General features: G+C 43.1%; 1 protein-coding gene across 2 annotated transcripts in view; it reads right to left on the reverse strand.

Moving 5' to 3' along the window:
* Window positions 1-14,869, reverse strand: part of LOC134351696 (PDZ domain-containing RING finger protein 4-like) — a 469,835-nt gene that overhangs the window by 308,058 nt on the left and 146,908 nt on the right. The window lies entirely within an intron of this gene.

The raw sequence follows: 14,869 nt of genomic DNA on the forward strand, positions 1-14,869 counted from the left end.
ACCATGTTGTAATTGATAACATCTAAGCAGCTTGGATCTAAGGAAAACATAATCTTGGCCAACATCTCACACACCTCTGCCTCGGCAGAAAATCAGCAAGTGATTCCTCTCAGTTGTCTAAATATTTGCTCTAAATTGGTAATCCAATCAGCTGCTGTTCAAGCAACAGCTACAACAGCAGAAATAGCCTTCAGGAGAGAAAATGTCACCTAACAAGATCCATTCCAGATAAACAGGCAACCGGCAATCTTCAGCACAATCAAATTATTGAAAGGGGTTCCTGATACTGAGAACAGACGGCCAAACAAGCCCCTCTTGCAGTCCCACCAACCACCCCGCCTTCCAAGACCTACCCTCCAACACAAAATCCATTTACCTTTGATGTGTTAATGTAGTCCTACACAGTCGCAAAGCTTCAGGGCAATTCTGCTGTTTGATATGCTTTTGTTGAGGCCGGCCACAGGCAATTCCAGGATCAAGGATTAGCCCGTTCTTCTGCCTTTCCCTGTTCTCATGCAAAGGATCATCTTGTGACCACAACACAAGAGGAAGCAAGGTCGAGGTAGGGAAGATACCCTCTCATGTTTTAAGACATCTAAAGGGCTCAAGGGTCAGGGTGCTGTTTGAAATATGGGCAGCACAGGAAAATCAAAAGCAAGAGAACCTGGATGCCCGACAGTCCTGTGCAGCCAAGAAGGTTGAAAATAAAAGGAGTTTCTGACCATAGTGGCCCCAGTCCGTTTTCCTGCATCCCATATGATTGTGGCTGACTCACTGTGATAGACAGTGATTGACCAGGATGTCCTTGCCTGGATCGGACATTTCAGTTACAAGTGAAGAGTGGAAAGACTCAGTTTTGCTTTCACTGGAACAGAAGAGGCTGAGGGGCTGACCTGACAGAAATGTACAAAATTACAAAAGAGGTATAGATAGATTCTTTCTGACAACCCCGCTCTGTGTTGAGGGTGTCTAAATTAAGAAAGAATGGGTCAAAGGTTATAGGGCATCCAAGGGAAATTCTCCCCCTTCCCACAAACACAAAGAATAGTTGGAACACACTGGCTGAGGACATGGACAAAACACATACTCTCACAGCATCAAGCCAATTCTAGATAAGCTCTTGAATCAGACGATGGTTCAAGTGCCAGGAAGAGCAATTGCTATGGATAACTGCAAGAGTTGACATGGGTATGGGTAGGTGGAAGAGCCCGTTGCTGGATTGTACACTGAAATTTTCAACAAACTCAAGATTCCACAGTGTTTCATACAGCAAGATTCTATGCCTGTTTTACCCAAACATTTTATCCAATTTCCAATCAATTTGCACAGTAATTTGTGGTCTTTGCCAATAGTTGGCCCTTTGACCACAATGCTCAGTGCCGATGAGATGAACAGCTAATTCAGTGCAAGTGACTCGGACTATGTCTGTATTGATTCGGGTCTTTGATGGTTCAGGGTGTTCAGGACTATCAAATGCTTGTTTTCTAAGAGAAACTGGCTGGCAGAAATTAACTAGAACTTGCCACCCTAATTCCCATTATGATGCCCTACCTAAACCAGAAAGGAGTGGTTCTGCTGTTAAGAACAACCCAGTTGAATAGCATAACTTAAGTAATAAAAATCACCATTTCTGAAAGTCACATTTGGCTGAGTCAGTGTAAATACCCAAAAAGCTCAGCAGGCTTTATTAAAGATATCTCAGCAAAGTGTAAAGAGAAGCAGCCCACAGTATGTGATGTCACCCCACAGCAGTGTAGTGGTTAGTGTGATGCTATTACAGCTCAGGGCATTCCGGAGTTTGCAGTTCAATTCCGGTGCCATTTGGTAAGGAGTGTCCATAGGTCCTTCCTGTAGAAATACGTGGGTGTATCCTGAGTCATCCAGTTTCCACTCCCAGTCCAAAGACATACCGAGTAAATTGTGCTGTGAATGGGTTAGGGTTAATCAAGTTCATCAGGGGTTGCTGGGACTGCGAAGGACCCAAAGGGCCTACTCCGCGCTGTGTCGCTAAATACAATAAAATGAAATCATTTGTACTTTGCCATCATTGACTTTTTACTGAAGGAATGATAGAAGTAAAAAACCCATCTCAGGATGTTGGTACTGAAGCTACATTCTTTAATATCTCCAGTGCTTGAAGAAATCAGCTTGTGAATTGTTGCCTCTGGCTGGTGACGATGAGGTTGCCGCACTTCTATAGGACTGAGACATTCTGCACTATCCTTCTGAAGAACTGTGAGGAACTCAACCAGTGTAAATCACCACATCATTCAATTTCTGATTGTTTCAATTTACAAATACCTTCTATCCTTAAGGTGACAGTATCTCATTTTAGTCTCCCCACCGCAATAAAAAAAAGCTATGATACTGCCACTTGAAAATCAAAGTTTGCATAAAAAGACTACAATTTCTGCTCTTGACTCATTTCGAGCACTTGGAGGATATATGAAGCCGTCAGTCTGTAGACACTACAATTACCATGCACGGACATGCATTAGTTCATCTGTGGCACTGTAATTACTGCTGTGATATCAGTTTTCAAAGTTCAGATATGGGTCATGACAAAGGTTTAAACAATATATAGATTGGTTGCTAATCAATTAACAGCTGCATGTTCAATAGCGGCATACTACACTGTATCATTCTTCACAAGCATCCCCTCCAAGTCATGCTGTTATGAGTGGAAGAATTGCTTTCATTGCAATTTTACTGCTAACAGGTCGTTAGAAATTTAAGGAAATAAGGATGGGAAGAGGGGACGGAAAGTGGATCACCTGCCTTTTGAGAGTATATTTAAAGCCAATCCACATTGTTGGGACCAATGAACAGCAGGGTTTTTTTTCAGAAGTTGCTTAACCAAGTCATGGAGAAGTAAAGGGAGCAAAGAAAGCAGGCAGTTAAAATGAGTATAGTGGGCAATGCTTCTGTGCATGGGAAACAGACACATCAAAAATCACTGATTAACTTGGTCTTTGACTACTGATCCTTGTGAAACAATACTGGACCTTATCCAGATCCTCACTGAAATGGAGACCAAAACAAAGAACCTTAAGGTTCAGGTCCTTGAGATTAACAGAGCACAGAGCACGTTAGAAGAAGTTCAAAGTAAATCTATTATCCAAGTATGTGTGGGTGTATATATATCTATGTCTATATCACCATATACAACCGAGATCTGTTTCCTCAGTAAACCCAAGAAACACAATATAAAGCATCCGTTAGTCTTGCGAGACCATGGATCTGCGCCTGGAAAGTCTTCACTCTCCAGGGCGCAGGCCTGGGCAAGGTTGTATGGAAGACCAGCAGTTGCCAAAGCTGCAAGTCTCCCCTCTCCACGACACCAATGTTGTCCAAGGGAAGGGCATTAGGACCCATACTGCTTGGCACCAGTGTCGTCGCAGAGCAATGTGTGATTAAGTGCCTTGCTCAAGGACACAACACGTTGCCTCGGCTGGGGCTCGAACTCACGACCTTCAGGTCGCTTGTCCAATGCCTTAACCACTTGTCCACGTGCCCACAAGAAGCACAATAGAATCAATGAAAGACCATGCCAACAAGACAGACAAGCAACCAAAGTGCAAAAAACAACAAACTGTGCAAATACAAAAGAAAAAAAAAGAAATGATAATAATAAATAAATAAGCAATAAATATCGAGAACATGAGATGAAGAGTCCTTGAAAGTGAGCCCATAGTCTGTGAGAACAGTTCAATGACGGAGCGAGTGAAGATGACGTGTCTTTTGCAGCCGAGATGATGAGACAAGGTTAAAACTGACGAACTAGCCAACTGCACAGCCCTTACAAGGATATTACCAGTACTCAAGGATCTGAGTTACAGGGAAAGGATAAACAGTTTAGGACTTTATTCCCTGTAGCGTAGGAGAATGAGGGGAAATTTGATAGAGGTGTACAAAATTATCAATGGCACAGACAGCATAAATACAAGCAGGCTTTTTCCTTTGAGGTTGGGAGAGACTAGAACTTGAGGTTATGGGTTAAGAGTGAAAGATGAAATGAGGAGGAGCTCTTCACTCAGTGTGATGAGAGTGTGGAACAAGCTTCCAGTGGACTGTAGATATGGGTTTGATTTCAACATTTAAGAGGAGTTTGGATAAGTACACAGATAGCAGGGTATGGAGGACTGTGATCCAGGTGCAGGTCGATGGGAATAGGTAGAATAATAGTTTGGCATGGACTTGAATGTAATAAAGACCAATGTGCCATTTCCCTTCAAAGATGTACACATATGGACGTGTGCGTGCGTACACGTGCGCACACACACACACACACACACACACACACACACACGTGCCGTGACTGGGTTGGACAGTAAAGAGCATGGTGCTGCCAACTCTAGGCACGTAACACTCTACTTTCCTCTGCTGTTCTCCACATCATGAAACCGTCCAAATCGTTACACCAAAAAGTAAATAAACTGATCAATTCAGTGGGAAGCAATCCAGCAGAGGGCATCCCAGCTTTGCGGGATCTTTTTGCAGCAGTGATGATATTGGAAGATGAGAACAGCCCCCCACCCTTTGCACTGGAAGCCACATTGTCTTGGATGGCCACAGAAGGAATAAGACAAAACCTCATTGCAGTTAACGTCTGTCACGGCGGACTGGCAGCTGTTGAGGTTAACTGCATGAATGGAGGAGCAAAGGTAAGACAGTTGGCAGTAGTGACCAACAAATCCATAAACAGACCTGAAACGGGATCAGGGGCAGAGGGCAGCAACACTGCCAGACAACAGAAGTTTGCTCCTGCTGCCGATAAGTTTCATGTTTCGACACCAAGTGACAGAAGATTGCCAGACGGTCTCCATCATCACCATTCCCTGAGCAAGCTCAGTACTTACCACTCGCTCCACTTACATTTTACCAAGTCCCAGAGACACCGTACTCAAAGTACGTCGTGCGACCCATTCCAAATCAGTGACCCATGGGAAGCAGGCACAGACAGCCACACTTCCTAACTTTACCTTCCACCTGGCTACGGCTTCTGAAATCCACGCCTACGCCAGAAAGTAGCCGTTCAGGCACAGTAAAAAGTGCTTTCAAATTGCTTGGAGTTTTAAAGCAATAGGAACGTGGAACAGACACTGTTAATCCCTGGGGAATAAATAGGGGAACTCTTGTGCCCAGCGAATTCAGGGGCACTCACAATTTCAGTGATAGGACTCTCTCAGCTCCAAGACATAGCAGCTGTGCTTTAGAAATTTGACCTTCATTGGTTTTTAAATGTACTTGGATCCTCACTGTGTTCGCTCCTATTTGATGTTCATTTCTGAAAGCAGGAACATTGCTGTTCCCCCAGTCCCCAGAGTTAACAGATGCACGTTACAAGTACCTCAGCCAGGTGGCTTCAAGCTGCCCGATCTACACATACAATCTTCGAGAGAAAGCTGACCCTTGGCTCTTCTGGGAGTCTGAACATGCTCAGAACAGTGTCTACTTGTCTTTTCTTTCATTGACAAGCCTGTCAACTGCGCTTTTTTAATTTTTTTAAAGCTTATCTGGATATTTCGGGTCAATCCAACTTTATCCACTTCTTTTCTCTCATGAATTGCTTGTTGTCACTTCACTTGTTCTTAGTTCTGGTATTGAAATGAAAAAGGGAACAGAACATACTTGTTCACCTCAGTAAGTCACTCAGTGGATAATCAGTGTGAACTAAACTTTTTTCACTGCACAGTAAAACACAGCAGAATACCCAACTAATTGCAATCCATCAGAATTTACCAATATTATGGGTGCTCACTCACATGTAGGAGGTGTCCATCGGTCGGGCACTTTTAACCTCCAAGGACAGCCTGCACAATGCACTCTGCCCAGGATTGTAGGATAATAAACCAAGAACGTGTAAACTCAGATACCATGCTTCATTATTGGGAGGACAACCATCAAGAAAAGACAACTCTTGAATTGTCTTCTCATTTGCACTCAACAGTCCCCATTGCCTCCTGTTGCTGTAGAAATCCAGCCGCACCAGGTCACCAGGGAGCGAAGGAATCAATATTTTTTGGATATTATGACACCTTAACAGTTAACTTGGATTGTGTCTGCTCCGGGAATGAGCATAGAAAGAGAGATTAATGTAATGCTATTGAATAGTGTCGCTCCATGAAAATTCTTGTTAGTCTGTGGGAGTTGATCATTTTTAGTGTCTTCAACTTAGCACCAGAAATGACATTTTCCCGTCACTGTTTAAATTTCATTTCTCCTGACAGAGCATTTACAAGAGAATAACATTTGTATAGAAATGTAATAAGACATGACAACATTTCTATTACATTGGGTGCCTGCATGAAAATCACAAGCATTATGCAAATAGATTCTGGCTGTGTACAGTTAGCAAACCTAATCCCATTAATTTAAGATCAGGACAGATTAATTCAACATTTCAACAGACCCAATATTTATAAAATAAATACACTCAGTCCTCGTCATCCACTGATTTTTTTATCCATGCATCCATATAGTCGTGCAGTCTGTCCCAGACCACATCTTGAATATTTTCAAACAAATATATCTCTATCCATGTACACATTGAGGAACCAATCAATGTCTGCATGAATACAGTGATCGTTTTCCAGAGTACTTGTGTCAAGTGGCTCCCTGCAGCATTGTTCTAACACAGAGTGGCCTTTACACCGCTGCTCCGTGTGATTTCAGAAACACCTCTGATCATAAGCTTCAATGGAAGCAGGTTGTTAACTAGCATAATTTCCTTCTGAAGCATTTAGAAGGTTTAATCTACTTACCTACGAGTGTTAATACTTTCAGAACATTGTACAAAAGTACCAGTTAGCAGGTTAATTGGTCGTTGTAAATTGTGCTGTGGTTAGGCGAGTGCTAGGTGGTGCGGCTGGCTGAGCTGCAAGGGCCCATTCCACACTGTATCTCCAAATAAATATGTAAATAAATACAGGAAAAGGGAAGGCCCTTCCACCCATGATGTCCCTGCCGCACTAGTTCCACAACCTGCAGACTCAGTTTTCAGCAATCTGCAATCCACGTTCTCAGTATTATCTATCTATTTATTTATTTAGTGCATTTTGTCTTCTTTGTTTTCGTTGTTTGCCAGTATTTAGAAACACAGAAATCTACAGCACATTACAGGCCCTTCGGCCCACAAAGTTGTGCCGGCCATGTAATCTGCTCTGGAAACTACCTACAATTTCCCTACCTCTTTTTTTATTTTTCTAAGCTCCATGTACCTATCTAAGAATCTCTTCAAAGACCCTATTATACCTGCCTCTATCGTTGTTGCTGGCAATGCATTCCACACACCCACCACACACTGTGTGAAAAACGTACCCCTGACATCACCCCCCCCATACCGACTTTCAAGCACCTTAAAACTGTGCCCCCTCGTGTTAGCCATTTCAGCCCTGGGAAAAAGCCTCTGGCTATCCACACAATCAATGCCCCTCATCATCTTATACACCTCTATCAGGTCACCTCTCATCCTCCGTCGCTGCAAGGAGAAAAGGCCAAATTCACTCAACCTATTCTCATAAGGCATGCTCTCCAATCCAGGCAACATCCTTGTAAATCTCCTTTGCTGATGTAGAGTTTTTCATAAATTCTATTACAATTCCTGATTTTGCTGTAAATGTCTGCAAGAAAAATAATCTCAAGGTTGTCTATGTTGACATGTACACACCTGCATAATAAATTTACTGTACTTTAACCTTGAACACAATAACAAATTAAACTAACTCTCTTCTACTGGCACACGATCTCAATGCTTCAGAGAAAACGACCCAGGTTTATCAAATCTGTCCTTATAGCTCATACCTGCAAATCCAGGTAGAATCCTGGTGAGCCTGCTCTGTACCCTTTCCAAAATAGCAACATCTTTTTTGCAATTGGGCTATATTAGCAACAAGTGAGTGAACTTTAATAATACCAGTATTGTTTTTCGCAGTTAGTCTCTGTCCCTACCTTTCAGAGATAATGAGAACTTGTAAACCCATTTCCACCCTTTTCTCCTTCTCTGCCACCAGTGAGGGTTCAGGTGGGGCAAACCTATGGTAAGGCCCCCAGTCCCAGCGAGTTGGCAGGTCGACTGTGAAAACCTTACCCTTTGTAAGCCGTGAGGTGGTCGGAGTCTGTGGTTAATTCAGCAATATTTAAGGTTCGGAATGCACTGCCAGAGAAAAGGAGATGGTGGAAGCACATTCAAATGACAATCTTTAGAAAGGAACTTGTTATACAGTGTATTCTTGAACAGGGAAGAAAAATCTCCGAAACCATCTGGATAAAGAATGGCTCAGGCAACAACTGACTGTACAGCCTAACTCTTGCCCCAAGATTCAATGCCATGACGACACTGAATGTAGAACGGGATTAACGGAAAGGATAGCACAGCTGGCACAGCTGCTGCCTTACAACTCTCGTCCTTTACCTGCTTCACGGTTTGTGCAGAGTTTGCAAATCTCAGTTACTGTGTGGACTTCCGCTGGGTGCTCAGGTTTCCTCCCTCAGCCCAGAGACCTGCTGGATGGCGGGTTAACTGACCACTGAAAATTGTCCCAAGTGCACAGATGAGTGGTTGGCATCTTGGGGGGAATTGATGGAAATGTGGGGAGAATCAAATGGGATTTGTGCAGGATTGGAAGGTTGACACAGATTCTATGGGCGAAAGTGACTGCTTCTATATCATATGACTTTACTACTCTGAAGGATGTGCTTGAAATGTTGGGGAAAGTGGTTGGATTTGCCCTGATTTCAAACCAGAAACAAGATAATCATTATCACAAAAAATCAGGAATTCCACTTCACACAATCACATAGCCAACAGGATGGAAGAATTGCTGACTTTCAAACCGCAAATCCTGCAGATGGGTATGGTAGTGAGAGAGCCCAGAGAGAAGCAGGTGGCAGTGCGGCCTATCAGCATGAAAGGGAGTAGCAGTGAAACACGGGGTCTATGCTGGGAGCTCCCACTGCCTAAGGTGTGAGAACACCTGAGCAGCCAGAACCGATCTAGAACCTGAACCAAGTGTGCTTCACAAAGTCAACACTTCTTATGGAAAATTAGCTGGATTTTTACAGCCACTTTTATAAATTCAGGATGCTCACAAAGTGCTTTGCACTGTCAAGGCAGAGAGCACTCAGAAAGCACAATATGAACGACATGACTGAACAGTTCCCCTTTCAGACCATTACTCTGAAATGTTAACACAGCTTCATTCTCCACTGATGCTGCTCAACCTGGTGAGTAATTCACCATCCTGTTGAATGTTTTGCTTTCAGTGATGTTTACTGAGGCATAAATATTGACCCCTTATCCTCAAAGTTCTCTTTAAATTAGTGCCACCAGCATTATTCTTTCTTTCAGATTTAACCCCTCATCTCATCAGAAGGTGCCATCCGAACCAGTGGAGTAATCCAACCCAGCAGTGCAATCTGAGTAGCACCTAGTTTACCATCTTCAGAGGAATTCAAACCAATAACTTCTACATTGGGTGAGATAGCCACCACCCAAGCCATTACAGTATTAGCATGCACAAATTGTCTAGTTTTATCAAGAGTAAACTGGCGTTACAGATTTGAGTTCACATCCATAATTTTCTTTATCTCTTTCAGATGGTCCAAATGTGACTGGCATCTGCATGGAGGAAAGGGACAGCAAAAATTATAAATACAAAGAATTCTGCAGATGCTGGAAATCCAGAGCAATATATACAACATGCTGGAGGTACTCAGCAGGTCAAGCAGCATCTATGGAAGGTTGATGTTTTGGGCCAAGACCCTTCATCAGGACCCTGATGATCCTGGGTGAAGGGTCATGACCCAAAATGTCCACTGTTTATTCCTCTCCATTGATGCTGCCTGACCTGCTGAGTACTTCCAAAATTTTATGCGTGTTGAACTGCAAAAGTGAGAAGTTCTAAAGGTACAAGACTTCGAGGTACACAATCGCACACAGCACCACCCCAATTACAGGCTCTTGTAGGGTATGCAGAAATCTGGGAAGCCACGAAACTTCGATGATGACCGTCATTCAAAAGGAGAGACGGGAGTGAAGGCGGGGAGGTTACATGAACTTCTGGAGAAACTACAGAGGCTACATGAACTTCTGTCTGTAATTCTCAACCTGAAACCTTCCCATAACCCTGCGCTTCCACAATGGCCCAGCTCCCTTAGGTTTATCATTTGCAGAGATGCCAACAGTGGAATTTGCTTTGGAGGGGGCTTTCTCTATCAAGGATGACATTTTCATTTGTCAGTGAAAATGATACTGCATGCAAAACCATTTTATCTTTCAATATTTGTCTAAACAACGGCTAAAGGATATTTCATTGAACATTGTAGAGGATGTTCACACATTACTTCATAACATTTAATTCCATTTCCAAGAAGCCGATGCCTGCAAGCAACAAGACTCTGGTGACATTCAGACATACACTGAGAAGCGGTAACATACATGGTAATTAATTAACACAAATGCCCCTTAAGTGCTGGGAAATGACCATCAGCAATAAAAGACAATCCAATTACCTTGTATTTATTAACATGACCATTGCCAAATCCCCATATAAATACCTTTGACATCACCATTGACCAAAAACTCTAATGTACCAACTTTTAAATGCTGTGCCCTCAAGAATAGGTCACAGGCAGGAGATCTGATGCCTCCTCATGCTTACTGACCCTTCCATGAGCTACGAACACATCAGGAATGGGATGGAACACTCTCCCCTTGTAGAGAGAATGGTGTCCAGCAACTCAACACTCTCCAGGACAAAGCAGATCACTAGTTTTTCACTCCGTCCACCACATTAGATATTCATCCCCTACAAAACCAGAGCAGTGTTTGCAGAGTGCACCATGTAGAACACACGTTGCAGTTACTTGCCCAAACAACTCCAACAATACCTCCCAAACCCACTGACCAGGTGATGGCAGCACCGTAACCTACAGTGACTGGGAAATACACTTGCCCCTTCATCTTTGCTGACTCCACACCTTGGAATTCCCTTGCCAAGGGCTTTGAAGGAGAACCTCACCACAAGTAGCTCATCACCGCTTTCTGAAGGGGATTCAGGAATAAATAAAACCCCTCTGGACACATCAGAAAACATTTTAGTTCTGCAGCCAATATATTACAGCTATAATAAGCATTGCAATACAGCTGAATACCTTGGTTCAGTGAAATTCAACTCTCCTTCGAACCTACATGCCATGCAGTGTTCAGATAGCAGCTTTTAGTCGTTGGAGGTACTAGGCATAATAATAGATCCACACAGACTAGATGGGCTGAAGGGCCTATTTCTGTGTTGTAGTGCTCAAATGAGGAAAAGCTTAAATAGAATACAAATAAATAGAAGTAAGAAGATGGAAACTGAGGTCTGGGGTATATTTGTAAGTGAAGGTTCCAGAGAAAGCTGAGAAGACTTTGACTAAAGAAATAGACCACACAACATGGAAATCTTGCCTAAGACTTGAAGAACTGCAAAATTGAAAACAAAAATGTTAATGTCATAAATTTGAAATATAATTAAGCTTTAGTGGAAAATACTCAAGTTTAGGCAGTATCTGTGGGAAGAGAGAGGGAGGGGAGGGAGAGGGAGGGGAGAGAGAGGGAAGGGGAGAGGGAGAGAGAGGGAAGGGGAGAGGGAGGGAGAGGGAGGGAGAGGGAGGGGAGGGAGGGGGAGGGAGGGGGAGGGAGGGGGAGGGAGGGGGAGGGAGAGGGAGAGGGGGAGAGAGAGAGAATTAACATTTCAGGTTGAAGACCTTTCACCACTAGGAAAAGTGAGAAATCAAAAACGTTTTAAGTTGTAACAAAGGGAGAAGGGAACAAAGGGAATGGTCTTGGTAGGGTAAAGACCAAGGGAGACTGAATAATGTGTGGTGGTGGTGATGGTGCTGATTGAGAGAGGATGGTCAGACCTCGTTTATTGTCACTGATGTGTAAGTGTGACTCATCAAAAAGGCAGCACAACAAGCAATGAAAAACAACCTCAGCACCCTAACTCCTCAGGTAACCTGCCCGTTTGACACACTCCTCACCTGAATATGTACAAGAGTGAGAATAACACTTAATCCACGGTCTATTTCCCCCACAATGATATTTCTACCAAAGCAAAGTGTTGTGCAAATCAACATTTGTTGCCAAAAGCGTCCTGCTTTAAAAAAAATCTCCACTAGTCTGGCAAATTAAACCTTTCTCAGAGCTCAAAACAAAGAGGCATCGTGCAATAACCAACATCTCTGGCTGTTACACTAATGCTGATGAATAAAATACAGCTTTAAACATCTACAGTACAGTTTGGGGATAAAGGTTCTCTGACAAGACTGTGCTTCACTGAAGGAGTTTGTAAAATCTTGAGCGACGAGAATATTGCAGAAAGTGAGTCATGTATCACAAACACAATAATCAGGGCAGCAAAGGCAAAGAAATGAATTGCAGTTCAAAGCCCTTCCAAAAAAAGAGTAAAAAAAAAAGTTTATTATCCAGCTGTTTTGCTCTGACTGTTACTTTCGAGAAGTGGGCAGCTAACAAAACTCGCAAGTATTGGGCACTCAAATCCAGTGCACACGGGGACACTGCCACCTGCTGGTGATGGGCAGGACAGCTCTGAAAACTCCCACATTCAAACCTCACAACAAAGCAGAAAGGAGATCGCCTCGGCTTTCAGAACTCTACATTTCAGAAGCAAATGCTATGTTCCTTACTAGCCAAATGTTTGACAGAACGGTGTTTTTTTCCTGAAAAAGAAAAACTGCTCAGTTGTTACAGATGTTTTGCAGGGAGAATTATCTTCTGCCTCTAAGAGATATCAAAAGCTAAGCGATCAGATGTTTCTGTCAGGAGAGATAAAAGGCTTTTACTCAGCTCATTACTGGCTTATAAGGGCTTTATGACTCTGGGATGGAGACATAAAATCAGCGCTCTGCTCCCAATTAGGATGAAGTAATGAAGCCCAAGCATTCAAAAGCATGCACAGACAGATGAAAACCTGGAGAGTTAACTGGCAAAGCGACACCTGAGAGTTATTGCTTCTTGTTATCCGATCCAAGAATTGCCGTAAAAAAAATCGCCGTGGAGATGCCGAAATTACTGGAAAGACTTTGGAAGGTATCCAGGGCCTTGCGGCACCAGACTGCCCTAGACCTCAGGAGGAAAAAGGAAACACGGACAAAGTACAATGATTTATTACCACATGATAGAAGTAATGCATTCTGCTTTACAAGTCTCCTGGCAGTTAAGGGGAGCAACTGCATCTATTAGTGACATGCTGCCCCATGTAAATCTCTGTATTATTCATAGGCTACCATTTGACCAATGCAGTGCTAATAAATTATAAAAACTGCATATTCCATTCCCCTCCAAAAGATGCAACTTGACGCATGTCTATATATCATGTGCGCGCAGCAATTATTGGACAAGGCATCATGTCACTTCCCCAGCAACCCATTTGTTTGCATATGACACCAGTGCTGCCGAGTCCCGACTAACAGAGCCGAGCGAGCCAGAGGTGAAGAAGTGAGCTGAGACACCATGGAAAACATCTCCTTGTTTTCTGACTGCATTACAGGAGAACAAAAACCTCACCAGTCCTTGCTGACAATTACTTCTTCCCCAAATGAAACTAATTCATCTTCTGACAAACATAATACGAACCCATGACAACACAAGCCCAATTATGATCGTATAAAAGGCAGGCAATACTTCGGCAGGCTATTAGCAGGTCCCGCAATTTCAAATTCTGTTCCAGTTTCAAGATTTAAAATTGGGCTTCAAAAATACAATAAACAAATCAATAAGGTTTAATAAGCTACAATGAATAGTTTTGCTGGGATGACGGAGACTATCAACTGTATTTTTGAAAAGAAAGAACTCTGATTCAAGAATGCAAGGTGAAAAATTGACGAGCCGGATTTGCTGCCGAAAGCTTACAGTTAGTCAGTGCCGAGCTTCTGAAACTGGACCAAAAGCCTGGGATTGTGGATAGATTTGGATCTCTTTCCCGCTCGGTCGGTTCTACTGAAGGGGTTAATTGTGCCCCAACTGTTAACAGTTGTCGGAGAACAATGGTGAAGCAGCTTGATGCTTAGTGATGGATTAAAGAGCTTCTGCCATCTGCTGGTGAAACGACAGACTGTTCTTCAAATTCTAATGACACACTGATACTTCTTCAAACAGCCCTTGGTTGAAGAGCATTATGCATGAAGAACTGAGGCACTGATCATCTTGCTTCCTCACACCCTACTTCATTTAAATTCAGAGCTCTGCGTTCCTCTGCTTTCCATGTCTCACCCAATCCCAGTTTCCTTCAGCAATGGTGTTTTCTTTCAACTCTACTGCTCTCCACTCTCCCTCCTCAAAACAACCTATTGGGTATGTGAACACTTCATCCATAAATGAGTCCAAAACATCAACAGTTTATTCCTCTCCACAGACGCTACCTGACCTGCTGAGTTCTTCCAGCCTTTGGTGAGTGTTACTACAAACACTTTGGCCACTTGTCCTTGTGCAGATGAGCTCAAAGACAGTGCTCACCACGTACTCTGTTCTCTTAAGATGCACATAAATGTTGGCCGCTGTCACTTCTGGACAATAAAGCATTCACTTGTCCAATGACAAACTGTTCTCTAACAAAAGTTCTCATTTTTGTAAGGTCTGTGGCTTTCAGGTGGTATTTGCCCCTGAATCAATTTAACTGCAGTTAGTGACAACAATAAATCACTGATGTCGAAAATCTAAAATTACAGCAGAAAATGTTGGAAACACACAGCAGGGTGTGGTGGCATCTGTGGGAAGGAAAGTGGGGTTAATATCTGAGCCCCACAGCGGAACTGGGAAAATGAGTAAACAGGTTAGTTTTAAGTTGCAGAGAAGGTGGTGGAGGGA

This window comes from Mobula hypostoma, chromosome 9, assembly GCF_963921235.1.
Source record: "Mobula hypostoma chromosome 9, sMobHyp1.1, whole genome shotgun sequence".
NCBI classification, from domain to species: domain Eukaryota; kingdom Metazoa; phylum Chordata; class Chondrichthyes; order Myliobatiformes; family Myliobatidae; genus Mobula; species Mobula hypostoma.